Here is a 13,134-nt window from a genome sequence, read left to right as displayed (position 1 = left end):
CAGGAGTACAAGTCCGCTGAGGATGTTACAAAATCCCGCACCGAAATTACTAGGAGACAAACAGAAAGTTCATCACATCAGGCCACTGTTTTTACAATTATCATTGGCTTCCTATTTCACATAGGATAAAATTTTAAGGGCTCCTTTTATCAAGCCGCGCTAGCGGGGTTAACGCACGTGACTTTTCATCAAGCATTAACCCCCGCACTGGCCTAAAAACTACCACCTGCTCAAGAGGAGGCGGTAGCGGCTAGCAGGGCCGGCGGTTTTGCGCGGCGTTAATCCGCCAGCGCGCCTTTGTAAAAGGAGCCCTAATGCAAAAATGCTGACACACAAAATATTACACTCCAAAGAACCAAGCTATTTGAATTCATTGATCATTCCATACATTCCCTCTCGCACACTTAGATCATTACTGAACCACCAACTAGTTATACCTAGGGTTACCATTTTGGGGTTGCAAAACCCCAGACACATGGCCCCACCCTGGTCTGCCTCTGTCCCCATCCCATTCTGCCCCAGAGCCGCCCCCCCAAACCTCCTTTCTTTTTCCTCTACGAGCTCTGGCCGCATAAGGAGGGCCCAAAGCATGCACAGGTGTATGTGATGTCATCTGCACATGCTCAGAGGCCCTCCAGACGTGGCCTGGAGCTTGGGGGTTTTCAAAACCCGGACAAACTGCCGTGTTTTGGAAAGTCCATCCGGGCACCTGGATAGTCCTCTAAAAAGAGGACATATCTGGGTTTTCCGGATGTCTGGAAAGCCTAGTCTTACCACCCGTAAAAAGAGCGAAATGGGAGATGACTAGAGCTAAGGCTTTTTTTCCTATCTAGCTCCAAGTTTATGGAACCAACTGCCTCGCTATTTATGGTTAGAAATTAACTTTAAAGTTTTTAAGATGCAACTTAAATATTTCTTTTTACAAGCTTTGGGTAAAGATATACCCAATAATGATCATATTTAACTGGCATGTGTGATATGTCCTCTGAAACAATGGCATAATATTATTTTAATATGTTTCTTTGAATGATTTCCTTTATTGGTTTGGTTTGGGTTTTTTTTAGGTTACAAACTACATACAAAAAAATACATCTAAAAATACAAAACAGACAAAATACCAAACAATAAAACATCGGTGACCAGCACCTTCCTGTCAGCAATCTCTATTCTTCCTTGTTCATTGAATCTCATACCCTGTATTTCATCAGGCAAAAGAGGTGCCGTTTAAGCAATTTCTTAAATTTTTTAATATTTGAAGATTTAGAATCAGAAAATAATATTAAAGATTGAACTAGGCCAGTTACTGGGCAGACTTGCACGGTCTGTGTCTGTGTATGGCCGTTTGGTGGAGGATGGGCAGGGGAGGGCTTCAATGGCTGGGAGGGTGTAGATGGGCTGGAGTAAGTCTTAACAGAGATTTTGGCAGTTGGAACCCAAGCACAGTACCGGGTAAAGCTTTGGATTCTCGCCCAGAAATAGCTAAGAAAAAAAAAAAAAAAAAAAAATTTAAATTGAATCAGGTTGGGCAGACTGGATGGACCATTCGGGTCTTTATCTGCCGTCATCTACTATGTTACTATGTATTTTGTTGTTGACAAATATACCCAGGCCTAATACAGTGGAAGGTACTATCCCTGGATGATGTAAGCCTCAGCTCTCTTACAGATGGGATATGTAGATCTACTTGTTCTGCAGACCGAAGCGACAGAGACGGGGCCTGTGGCCGAATACTCTGGACAAGATGTTTGGGAGCTAGATTGTACAGACACTTGTAAACCATTAACAATAACTTGTAGCGTATCCTATCCCTCACCTTCAACCAGTACAAGCTTACATGATATTCTGTCACATACTTCTGTCTTCCCAGTCTAAACAGAGTCCTGACCATTGAATTCTGGGCAACCTGGAGCGCACTTAGTGCCGACCCCGGCACCCCCAGGAGCACCAAACTATAATACTCAAGAACTGGCAGATCACTTGTCTGCAAAACCATTATAATGTAGTTCCTTTCTTTGGGATTTTCTTTTAGGTACTTGTAAACCGATTGGAACTGTTGGAAGCTGGAGCGGTACAGGGTTCCCCCGTGAATTCGTGGTTTGCAAATCACCAACTCAGTAATTCGCAGTATGCTCTGACCGCCTCTTCCTGTTCTAAAGTCAGACTACACCAATCAGGAACTGCGTGTCAAAGAAGCTCCTGATTGGTGTAGCCTAACTTTATTAACAGGAAGAGGAAGTCGGAGCATACCGAGAATGATTTTCTGCACCTGCCGGCACCCCAACTGCCTTCTCCTGTCTCTTGCGAGCCTTAGTAAAAGAGGGGTTATATGTTATAGGATGATCATGGTTGTTGAGCTTAATTGTCAAATTCATAGCGGGAAAGTAGATTAGAGACCTGAAAGTAAGTTAGAGGGGAGGTCATAAGGCTGAAAGTTCACTTAGAGCAGTGTTTCTCAACTTCTTTCAAGCCAAGTACCCCCTAAGCCTAACAAATACCATCTGAGTACCCCCGCCCAAGCTCCACCCCTGAAGCCCCCCTATAATAATAGTACTAATTGTAATGCAATTTCTTCCATCCATTTTTCATATACACACAATATAATCTTATTAATACATAATGGTAAGCACAAAATTAAAAAAAACACAAAGCACACTACACAGAGAAAATGTTATCATTTATATTTGGATTTTTTTCAAAAGGTCAAGGCTTTAAAATATGCAATAAGCAATGTCACCTCAGTAACAACTATAGAAAAATAGACAAATATAGTGCAAAATATAGACAGCAGATATATATTCTCAAGACTGACACATTTCGACCACTAAATTGAAAATAAAATCATTTTTCCTACCTTTATTGTTTGGTGATTTCATGAGTCTCTGGTTGCACTTTCTTCTGACTGTGCATCCAATAGTTATTTTTTTCTGCCTCCTGCATGTTTCCTCTCCTCTGGATCTCATTCCCTTCTCCAACCAACATCTCTCTCTGTTCATCTATGTGTCTAACTTTTCTTCCTCTCTCCTCCACCCCTATTGACGACGTCTCCCTCTCTCACTGTCCATCTGTCTTGAGAGATCCAGGCATCTCTCCCACCCCCTCTACTGCCACATTCAGCATTTCTCCCTCTCTTATCTCCCAGATCAAGTGCAGCATTTTTCACCACTACCCACCAGCCCCATGCCCATTTCTCTTTCTATCACCCCTCTCTAACACCATGCCACATCTCTCCCTCTATCACTATGTCCAACATTCCTCCCCCTTGCATCCCCTTCAATCTGTCCCTCTGGTCCCTCTCCACCAGCATATCCAATATTTCTCCCTCTCATCCTTCTATTCCCCCTGTATCGCTACCTCACTCCTCTTTCTCTCTATGCCCAACAATTTTCCTCTTTCTTCCTTTCCCCATGTGCACCATATTTTTCCCTCTCGCAGGCAGGGAGGGAGGGATACCCAGCAGCGGCTTCAGCGGGCGGGTGGGCGGGCAGGCAGGGATCCTGAGTGGCAGCGGCTTCTACTGATGGGTAGGGAATATCATCCGCAGCAGCCAGGCCGTGCACCCCCATCAATCGGCCCATGTACTCCTAAGGGTTCGCGTACTACGTGTTGAGAAACACTGACCAAGAGTGTCCAGTACCCTTGGGTCTGGCCTTGGTATGGGTCTGGCTGGTTGTCCTTCCCTGTTTATGCAGTCTCTGAGAGTTTCCCCTCCTGATGAAGCATTTTGCAAAATCCGGATCGGGGGGTCACTTCACAGGGGAGTGTAGCATGGTGTAACAGCATACAAGGAGTAACAAGTAGTGGCCGATAAGGCAAAGATAAGTATCTTGGCTTTATTTGAAGGTTTTGGGCAGTGTGGGACTTTTTGAGTGCTGCGATGGTCCCATGAGCCACTGTTGCTTGAACCCATTGAGCACGTCATAGGTGGTTGGTCTGAGCACTTCACATAAAAAATTTTATTTTTATTCGTATATTTAATGATTATGTTTTGTAATGCATACTCTGTGATAAATTGTTAGAGAAGTATATTTTTTTACACAGAGGGGTTTGTATTATATTTCTTCCTATTTTGGCATATTTAATAACACATTGATCATGGGGCTCATAATTGAAACGGAAATACATCTAAAAACCAGCCTAAATCGGCACTTAGATGATCAATGAGACAGATCGTCCAAGTGCCGATAATCGAACCAGGTTTTAGATGTATTTAAAAATGACTTAGGCCTTCACAGTGCTGCTGAACGACCAGAGCTAAAAGGAGCGTGTCAGGAGGAGTGTCAAGGGCGGGATTTGGGCAGGATGTGGGCCGTTCTGGACTTAGTCGTATGTATAACCGAAAGTTTTACAACACTGCTTAGACAGAACCTGGACGTTGTGACTTAGGCCATCTAAAACCAGGTCTAAGTCACAAGAAGGTATCCAGAGTTACCAGATAAGCACTGCAGACACAAAGTACAGACCCTCACACACTGCCCCAGTGGTCACTGACTCCCCCCACCCCACCCCCATAAAAATCGTAATAACAACTTTACATATCTGCCTCCAGAACATCAGCACCTGGCAGTCTGGCATAGAAAAGCCTAGTAGAGCTGCACAGAGGTAGCTTAAGTGGTCTTGGGGGTGGGTTAGTGAACCATGAAGAGGAGGACCCAGCCCCATAAGCCACTCTAATCACTGCATTCATGGTGAAACATGCGCACCCCCCCAAAACCCCCAAATCCTTTTGTACTGCCATATAAGTGGCTCCTGCAGCCATAAGGGCTATTGGGGTGGTAGATAGGTGGATCTAGTAGATTCTGGGGGTGTTTTGAGGGGCTCACCAGGGAGCTGTAGTGAGATGTTTATGTGGGACCCTTTTTGTGAAGTTCACAGCAGTGCCTTGTAAGGTACCCCACTACTCTGGTGTCATCCAGTCCGTCACTTTTCTGACCCCTCCTACGCCCAAAAGGTATTTTTCTAGGCATTTGTGACTTGGATGCATTTTTGGACGAAAATGGGGTGTAAAGATGAACGATTTAGCGGTCTGGGCGATCAGATGGCTGGATGTCCAGCTGGACGATTTTCGAGGGGGAAAAAAAAATGTTGGACGTATTTTTCGAAAATGAACCTTTTCCCGTGTCTGACTTTGGGCGACTTGCGACTTAGGCCCAAAACGGACTTAGACATTTCTTTTGATTATGCCCCTCCACATGTCTATAACTTAACACGCTGAGGGAATCTAAGCACATCTATATTGTTAGACAACCTTTGCAGAATCGCCTTTTAGGCGTTGCATAGACATCCTAGAAACGTCTATAATGTGTGTTAGCATTATGATGACATTAGAGCGGCGATTATATGCTGTTTTTTTACATTCAAATTGTAGGCAATAAAATGCCGGCACCACTATTTTATTTATTCATCTCTTAATTATTTATATACCACTTATATCCTATGTGGCATTTAAATTTGGCTCCTTTATCTTCTGTTCTGGTTAAGCAGAGTCACTGGTTAAGCAGTGGGGGATTTGAACCAACAAAAGCTGTAGGTCTAACCACTGCACCACACACACTCAGATAGTAAACTGTATGTCAGTTCCAAAGCCAAGCTTATAATCTCTTGTTTCACAAGTAGTCATTTCTTTAGGATAAATATCAAACAGTACTTTCAACATTTGTCCATTTCCTCTGCTGTTTTCTAAAAAGAACTCTTTTGGCCTCTATGTTCCTCAATCAAAGCACATGAAAAAAATATATACAGTATATTGCAAATTAAATTTTCTATTTTGTGGGGTAAAGAGGACTCCTTGCTAAAGCAGATCTACTTTTGAGCGTGAGCTGGATGCTAGATAGGCTTGAGTTAGGTAGGCACGACTTAGGTGTGCTGCATGCGTCCACATATAGGTGAATGGGGCTTCTATTTTTTGAGTATAGAAGACTCCTGTTTAATATGAAGGTCTTAATTACTCAAGCAAAGCACATGAAAAAATATATATATTGCATACTAAACCTTCTATTTTTGGGGGTAAAGAAGACTCCTCTGTCATAACAATAGAAAAAGATGTTTAATAATGCATTACTCAAGCAAAGCACAAAATATATATATATATCTATAGCATTCTAAACCTCATTTTTAAAAGGCTAAGAAAATAAGAAGAGAATCCCTATTCAGAACAGCTATGGTTCATGGCAAGTAGACATGTCTGATGCACAATCTTGACATCATTGTGACATCATCAATATGCATCTAGATGGAATATTGTCACTAATAAAAAGGAATATGTGCTGGGGTTCCTGACCATACTAGGGATTTGAACCCACCACCTTGAGAAGATGATAGAAGTGCCTTTAACCACTGAGCCACAGAAGATTTACCTTAGGAGATCATAGCCATCTCAGGGTAAAAATAAGTTTCCCTCTGGACCCTGGAAACGACAGAGTGCTAATGTAAATGGCAAAGTCCACAACCCATACTCTCTTATGAGATCAAAAAGAAACTGTTAAGGTAGTGGGGGGAGGGGTATGGGGATTGAACCCATGACTTGTGGAAAATGGAAGAAGTATCTTTAACCACTGAGCCACAGGAGCTTTCAGGTAAGCAGGGGTTCCTATTATTTTTTAGTGACAGATGGTATATGTCCAAATAGGCCCCTTGAATCAATGTGTGTCTGGTAAAGCTGACGGGACAAGCATTTCTTTAAGGTTTTTTGGTCTTGAGTATGCTACAACGGGCGATACTCCTTGGAAACATCCATGTGCTTGGAGTATGTGCCAGTACGAGGGTAGCATAGAGGAGGGCAGCTTGGGGACGATTGATATAGTGTAGATTGGGGGGAGGGTTGTTGGAGTGGGCAGACTTGATGGGCTATGGCCCTTTTCTGCCGTCATTTTCTATGTTTCTATGTTTCTTCTTGATGACATGTATATTATGAGAGAGATATGAGAAACGGAAAAGTGCAGACGATGTCTGGTTTCGATCTTATAACAAGATGACGGAGATCGTCTCTGTTCTTCATGTTTGCACGGATCATGCAGGTTTTATCTTTCATTTATTATTCTTTTTTTTTTTTTTTTTTTCATTGCTTGCAGTTCTTAATGTACTTATACACTTTTGCCACAAAAAGTCGGCTACGCTGATGATTCGGTGATTCTGCTAAGCAAAAGGTATGTGCATCACCAAACAATGGTTTTGGGATTGTTTTTATGGTTTGTTTGTTTTTAAATAATGACTACAGGACATTTTATCAATCGTAGGTCTCTATATGGATGTGAGGTACACATGTGTTTTTATGGGCTGAGTGTAGTTTTTATAAGCTTTGATTATATATAAGATTGGTATTGTAAACGCATTTTTAAAAATTTACAAGCATAACATGACCATTGCATTTATCTGTATTCTCTTCTTTGTGGCTTATATGATTATTTTAACTTTATGTGTATAATGTGATTATTAAAATTTACTGGTTAATTTATGTCATTTCCAAGTTTATTAAAATTTTGATGCGACGCTAATCATAATTTCGAAGCGATTTACAATAAAAAAAAAAAAAAGTGGAAAACTTATCAGACTGATTAAAAACAGGACAAAACATGACAAACATAATAAAAAAAAAACAAAAAACAAGAGGAAAGTGGGAAGAACTACAATTTAAAACAGAAGGTAGGTAAGAGAAGATCAGATTACAAATCGACCAAGGCAAATACCGTGCCAGATCAGCATTCGTAAAATGTAAACTTAAGCACTACTATACTAAAGTTCTTTGGAATGAAAAGTCTAGACAACCTAGACAGTATACAATTCAGCTGAGAGAAATTGTCCCACAGCGTTACCACCTTTCATTCACAACTTATTGTTCATTTAATTTTTCACTGTTCCTCAGCGGGCCACCACACACTCAAGCGTTCTCATAGGGCATGGCTTTACGCTCCCACTCCTCATTGGAAACCAGCATACGTTTTTTTTATATATATATACTTCTTGCGTTTACTTTATAAATAAATTATATATACTAAAAGTACTTAGCTTTTAGCGAGACGCTGTGCAGGGGAGTTTGTGTGAGTACACCGACATGTTTCGCCCGTGCAAATTAATGGGCTTTATCAAGGTTCCCACTCCCTTGGAGTGAAACATGTCGGTGTACTCACACAAACTCCCCTGCACAGCGTCTCGCTAAAAGCTAAGTACTTTTAGTATATATAATTTATTTATAAAGTAAACGCAAGAAGTATATATATATATAAAAAAAACGTATGCTGGTTTCCAATGAGGAGTGGGAGCGTAAAGCCATGCCCTATGAGAACGCTTGAGTGTGTGGTGGCCCGCTGAGGAACAGTGAAAAATTAAATGAACAATAAGTTGTGAATGAAAGGTGGTAACGCTGTGGGACAATTTCTCTCAGATCAGCATTCGTATGCATCTTTGAACAGGAAGCATTTTAAACTTCAAGGTTTTTAGCAGTGCTTTCAATTTTTTCCCTAAACACTTTGGTTTTCTTCCATTATGGCAGCAAAATGTCAAATGTTTGGGAATGCCCAAGTCTCATTCAAAACACAGCCCCTAACATCACCCCTTGAATTTCAGCTGAACTGTGGAGAGAAATGTCTCAAATTCCAGTTATGACGAGCGCAACTTAGAGGTTGTTGCGAGACATGCTTTTCTGCCGCTTTCTGACAGTTTGTCTTAGACATTGTTCTGCTTTGTAACTGAGCCCCAGAGCCTTTTGTAAAATACACATGGGCTAAGGAATAAAATACAGGTGTTTGGTGGCACATAAGTGGAAACAGCCGTTGCACAATCATGTTCAATGAAAGAGCAGTACCACTCAAAGTAGTGACACAAGTTTAAGGGCTCCTTTTACGAAGCCACGTTAGCGGTTTGGCGCGCTTAATAGCGCACGCTAATTTGCTGGCCGTGCTAGCCGCTACCGCCTCCTCTTGAGCAGGCGGTCGTTTTTCCAGCTAGCACGGGGGTTAGCACGCGCTAAAAAGTCGTGTGCGATAAAGCCACTAACGCGGCTTCGTAAAAGGAGCCCTAAGTGGTAGATGTTGCAAAACTGTATGGCTAATGGGAATCAATTCAGGAGCCAAGTTAGATTGTAAGCTCTTCTGAGCAGGTACTGTCTATAAATGTCAGAATGTACAGCACTGCGTACGCCTTTCAGCGCTATATAAGTGATTAGTAGTAGTAGTAGTAGAGAATGACACGGTGACAAAATTCATCACCGTTCCTGTCCCCGCGGGAAACTATCTTCATGTCATTCTTTAAGGAGAGAGGGAAGAATCAGAGTATGAATGGTCACAACCACTGACCTACAAGCTTTGCTTTGAAGAATGCTGGGGTAGAAGGACTGAATTTGAAACAGACACTACAGAATGACAGTCTCTGGTATCCAGAGCAGATATTGTGATGTCATAATGTCTCATTCCACCAGTGCCTAAGAGCCAATCACATAAGTGATGTCACAATAGCTTCATTATCCTTGGCTCACATAAGAATCAGAGTATGAATGGCCACAACCACTGACCCGCAAGCTTTGCTTTGAAGAATGCTGGTGTAGAAGGACCGAGGTTGAAACAGACACTACAGAATGACAGTCTCTGGTATCCAGAGCAGATATTGTGATGTCATAATGCCTCATTCCACCAGTGCCTAAGAGCCAATCACATCAGTGATGTCACAATAGCTTCATTATCCTTGGCTCACATAAGAATCAGAGTATGAATGGCCACAACCACTGACCCGCAAGCTTTGCTTTGAAGAATGCTGGTGTAGAAGGACCGAGGTTGAAACAGACACTACAGAATGACAGTCTCTGGTATCCAGAGCAGATATTGTGATGTCATAATGCCTCATTCCACCAGTGCCTAAGAGCCAATCACATCAGTGATGTCACAATGGCTTCATTATCCTTGGCTCACATAAGAATCAGAGTATGAATGGCCACAACCACTTACCCTCAAGCTTTGCTTTGAAGAACGCTGGTGTAGAAGGACTGAGGCTGAAACAGACACTACAGAATGACAGTCTCTGGTATCCAGAGCAGATATTGTGATGTCATAATGCCTCATTCCACCAGTGCCTAAGAGCCAATCACATCAGTGATGTCACAATGGCTTCATTATCCTTGGCTCACATAAGAATCAGAGTATGAATGGCCACAACCACTGACCCGCAAGCTTTGCTTGAAGAATGCTGGTGTAGAAGGACTGAGGTTGAAATAGACACTAGAAAATGACATGGGATTATTTCCCGCGGTTATCCGCGGGGACGGGGACGGAATTTTGTCACCATGTCATTCTCTACTTCAAAATTCAAACTTTTTTTTGATGGTTTTGAACACCAGAATGATGCGGTAAGCTCATTTCTGCCTTCTATTATTCCTCTAAACCCCTGCTCCAAAGAAGCATACATTGAGAACAGGTACAGAAAGATAAGATATTCAAAGTTCAAAGATCAGACGCTTCAGAAGCCACTTCAAAAAGTATTTTAAGCTCATTATCCGAATAACTCCAGTGCTTCCTTGTCACCTTCTTATCTTTCAATCCCCCTTGCCCTTCATTCTTCAGTCCTACTGTAATTTGCGATTACTTTTATTTTCTGGCAGCTTTATCACTTGCTCTGACTTGTTCATCCCCTTTGGACTTGAAGAAGGGAAAGATAACTCCGGAAATCTAGGGATTTGTTTACTAAATTGCTCTAAGCTTTGTACTTACTGGGCTCCTTTTACTAATGTTTAGCACACACTAATGGACTTTACCTTGCACTAAATGCCGGGGGTCCTATTTTAAACCTTTGGGCCATGTGGCTCACCGGAGATGCAATTCTGGTGCCATTTTTTAAGGTGCCAGTAGGCGCCTTGAATTTTCAGACCGCCTTTAAACAGCATCGTGGATTTAACAAAGATGCCGGTAGGTAGGGTTACCAGATTTTCCTTTGGGGAAAACCCGGACCCATGGCCACGCCCCCCCCCCGGGAGTGCCCAGTTCCGCCTCTGTCATGCCCTGCTCTGACCCCCCTAGCCCTGCCCCCAAACATCACCCGTGCATGTGCGATATCACTGAGTTGCGTCCGCGCTTGCGCGGATGTCCCATCCCAACGTGATTTTGTTGGGAAGCTTTAGAAAACCCGGACAAAAGTGCCGGGTTTTGAAAAGCCATCCGGAACCCCGGGAGACCATGTCCAGGGAAATTTGGACGTCTAGTAACCCTACTGGTAGGGCACCCACTGATACCTAAGTTAAGCTGCCATTTATAGAATATGGACCGTACTGTACAGAAATGAATTTAGTCCCTTGGGGCTAGATTCACAAAGCAAACCAATCGTGTACCGACCCCGCTCCCATTCACTAACCTTACTTCTGATCTGATTCCTGCCCGATCCGATCTGCGCATGCAAATGAGGAGGGATTGCATGCAAATATAGGAAGGAAGCGATTCACAAAAGAAAACTTCAGGAACACCGACTGGGCTGGCCGATCAAAAGAAGCGACTGGTGGGGACCAGTCGCTCACCACCTTTCCGACTGTCCTGCTCTCTGCCTGAAATCCCAGCCCTGAAACTATCCAAAAAGCGCCCAGCCGCTCTCCTCTCTTCCGCCATGTTGCCCTGCTCTCTTCTTCCCTTGCCTCTGCCATGCTGCCCTGCGAGCCAGCGGTTTTAACCCGCGGGTTAAAAGCGGGGCTGCACTTCTCGCCACCAGCCCCAGTTGATCTCCTTCACGTCTCCTTCCCGAACACGCCTGCCCCTACCGCCTGCCTGCCCCAGTGTAAGCCCGTGGTTTTAACCTGAAGCGGGTTAAAACCATGGGCTCCTAAAAAAAAGAAAAAAACAAAAACCTATGCCAGCCCTGGAGCTCAAGCGCATGCACAGACCATCTACAGATGGCCTGCGCAAGCGCTGGGATCACTATAGAGCAAGGGTCTCAAAATCCCTCCTTGAGGGCCGCAATCCAGTCGGGTTTTCAGGATTTCCCCAATGAATATGCATTGAAAGCAGTGCATGCACATAGATCTCATGCATATTCATTGGGGAAATCCTGAAAAACCGACTGGATTGCGGCCCTCAAGGAGGGACTTTGAGACCCCTGCTATAGAACGATCCGGGCAGACAGATGGGCCCCCATCTGCATATTGTAAAACAGAAAAACAGCAGAATGGCATCAGAGACAATGCCCCCACCACCACCACCACCACACCATGCTCACGCCGTCCCTTTCCCGTCCTCAGTACCTATTTAAAATCTTTGCCAGCATGAGCAACTGCTTCTAGCCTGCTGCTCACCCCGGCCTGGCTCCCTCTAATATCACGTCCGGGTCGCAGGGCCAGGAAGTGATGTCGGAGGGAAAGCCAGCGCGAGCTGGTGAAGATTTTAAGAGGTCTGGAGGTGGGAAGGGAGGGCATGAGAGCGGTGCAGAAGAAGTAGGGAGAGGAGGGCACGGGGGGGAGGGGTGTTGGCACGGAAGGTGCCGGGAACAGAGAAGTTGGCACTTGGGAGGGGGGGGGCACCACGACCTCGGCTTCCTCCTACCCTCGCTACACTACTGATCATTCTGAAAAATTACATGGAGAGAAGATCCTCAAGGACCAAGAAAATGTGGCAGAAATAGTCCCCATTGGTTTAGGGCTTGGTTAAAAAGAATTAGTGAGCACACCTGGATGAGATATCATTACATACTACATCTTAAGGACTCCAGAAGGAAGCTCTCTTTGGTGTGATTTAAGTTTGAAGACGAGTGTTAGCAATAAATCGTTTAGGCGTCAGGTTCATTACTGTCATAGTTTGTAAAACTGACCCATTTGGAGACATTTACTCCCTCTTTTACCAATGCAGAGCGCGGGCTTTAGCGCCGGCAGTGGCGGTAACTGCTCCGACACTCACTGTGAGCGTTGGAGCAGTTACCACCGCTGCCAGCACTAAAACCCACGCTATGCGTTAGTAAAAGAGGAGGGTTTTTAAAAAAAAACAAAAAACAAATATATTCCGCTTATACCTAAGAGGATTACAAAAAAAACCAACCCCTAAACAAACAATCATAAGATAAAAACACGAAACAGTATAAAACACAGTAAAACACCCCCTTCCCCCTCCCCCACCACTGTCAATAAAATGTTATATAAAAAAAGCACAGTAAAACAAAACAGTATACTGATAATATTTT

General features: G+C 43.5%; 1 protein-coding gene across 5 annotated transcripts in view; it reads left to right on the top strand.

The window, feature by feature from the left end:
- Positions 1-13,134, top strand: part of ELK3 (ETS transcription factor ELK3) — a 93,763-nt gene that overhangs the window by 18,491 nt on the left and 62,138 nt on the right. For all 5 annotated transcript variants that reach the window (XM_033953413.1, XM_033953412.1, XM_033953416.1 and 2 more), the window contains exon 2: positions 7,068-7,142. The gene's annotated coding sequence lies outside the window, so the exon portion shown is untranslated. The remainder of the gene's footprint in view (positions 1-7,067; positions 7,143-13,134) is intronic.

The sequence above is a fragment of the Geotrypetes seraphini genome, chromosome 7 (assembly GCF_902459505.1).
Source record: "Geotrypetes seraphini chromosome 7, aGeoSer1.1, whole genome shotgun sequence".
Taxonomy (NCBI): domain Eukaryota; kingdom Metazoa; phylum Chordata; class Amphibia; order Gymnophiona; family Dermophiidae; genus Geotrypetes; species Geotrypetes seraphini.
Note: the sequence above shows the minus strand (reverse complement) of the source record. Positions and strands in the feature narration are given on the sequence as shown.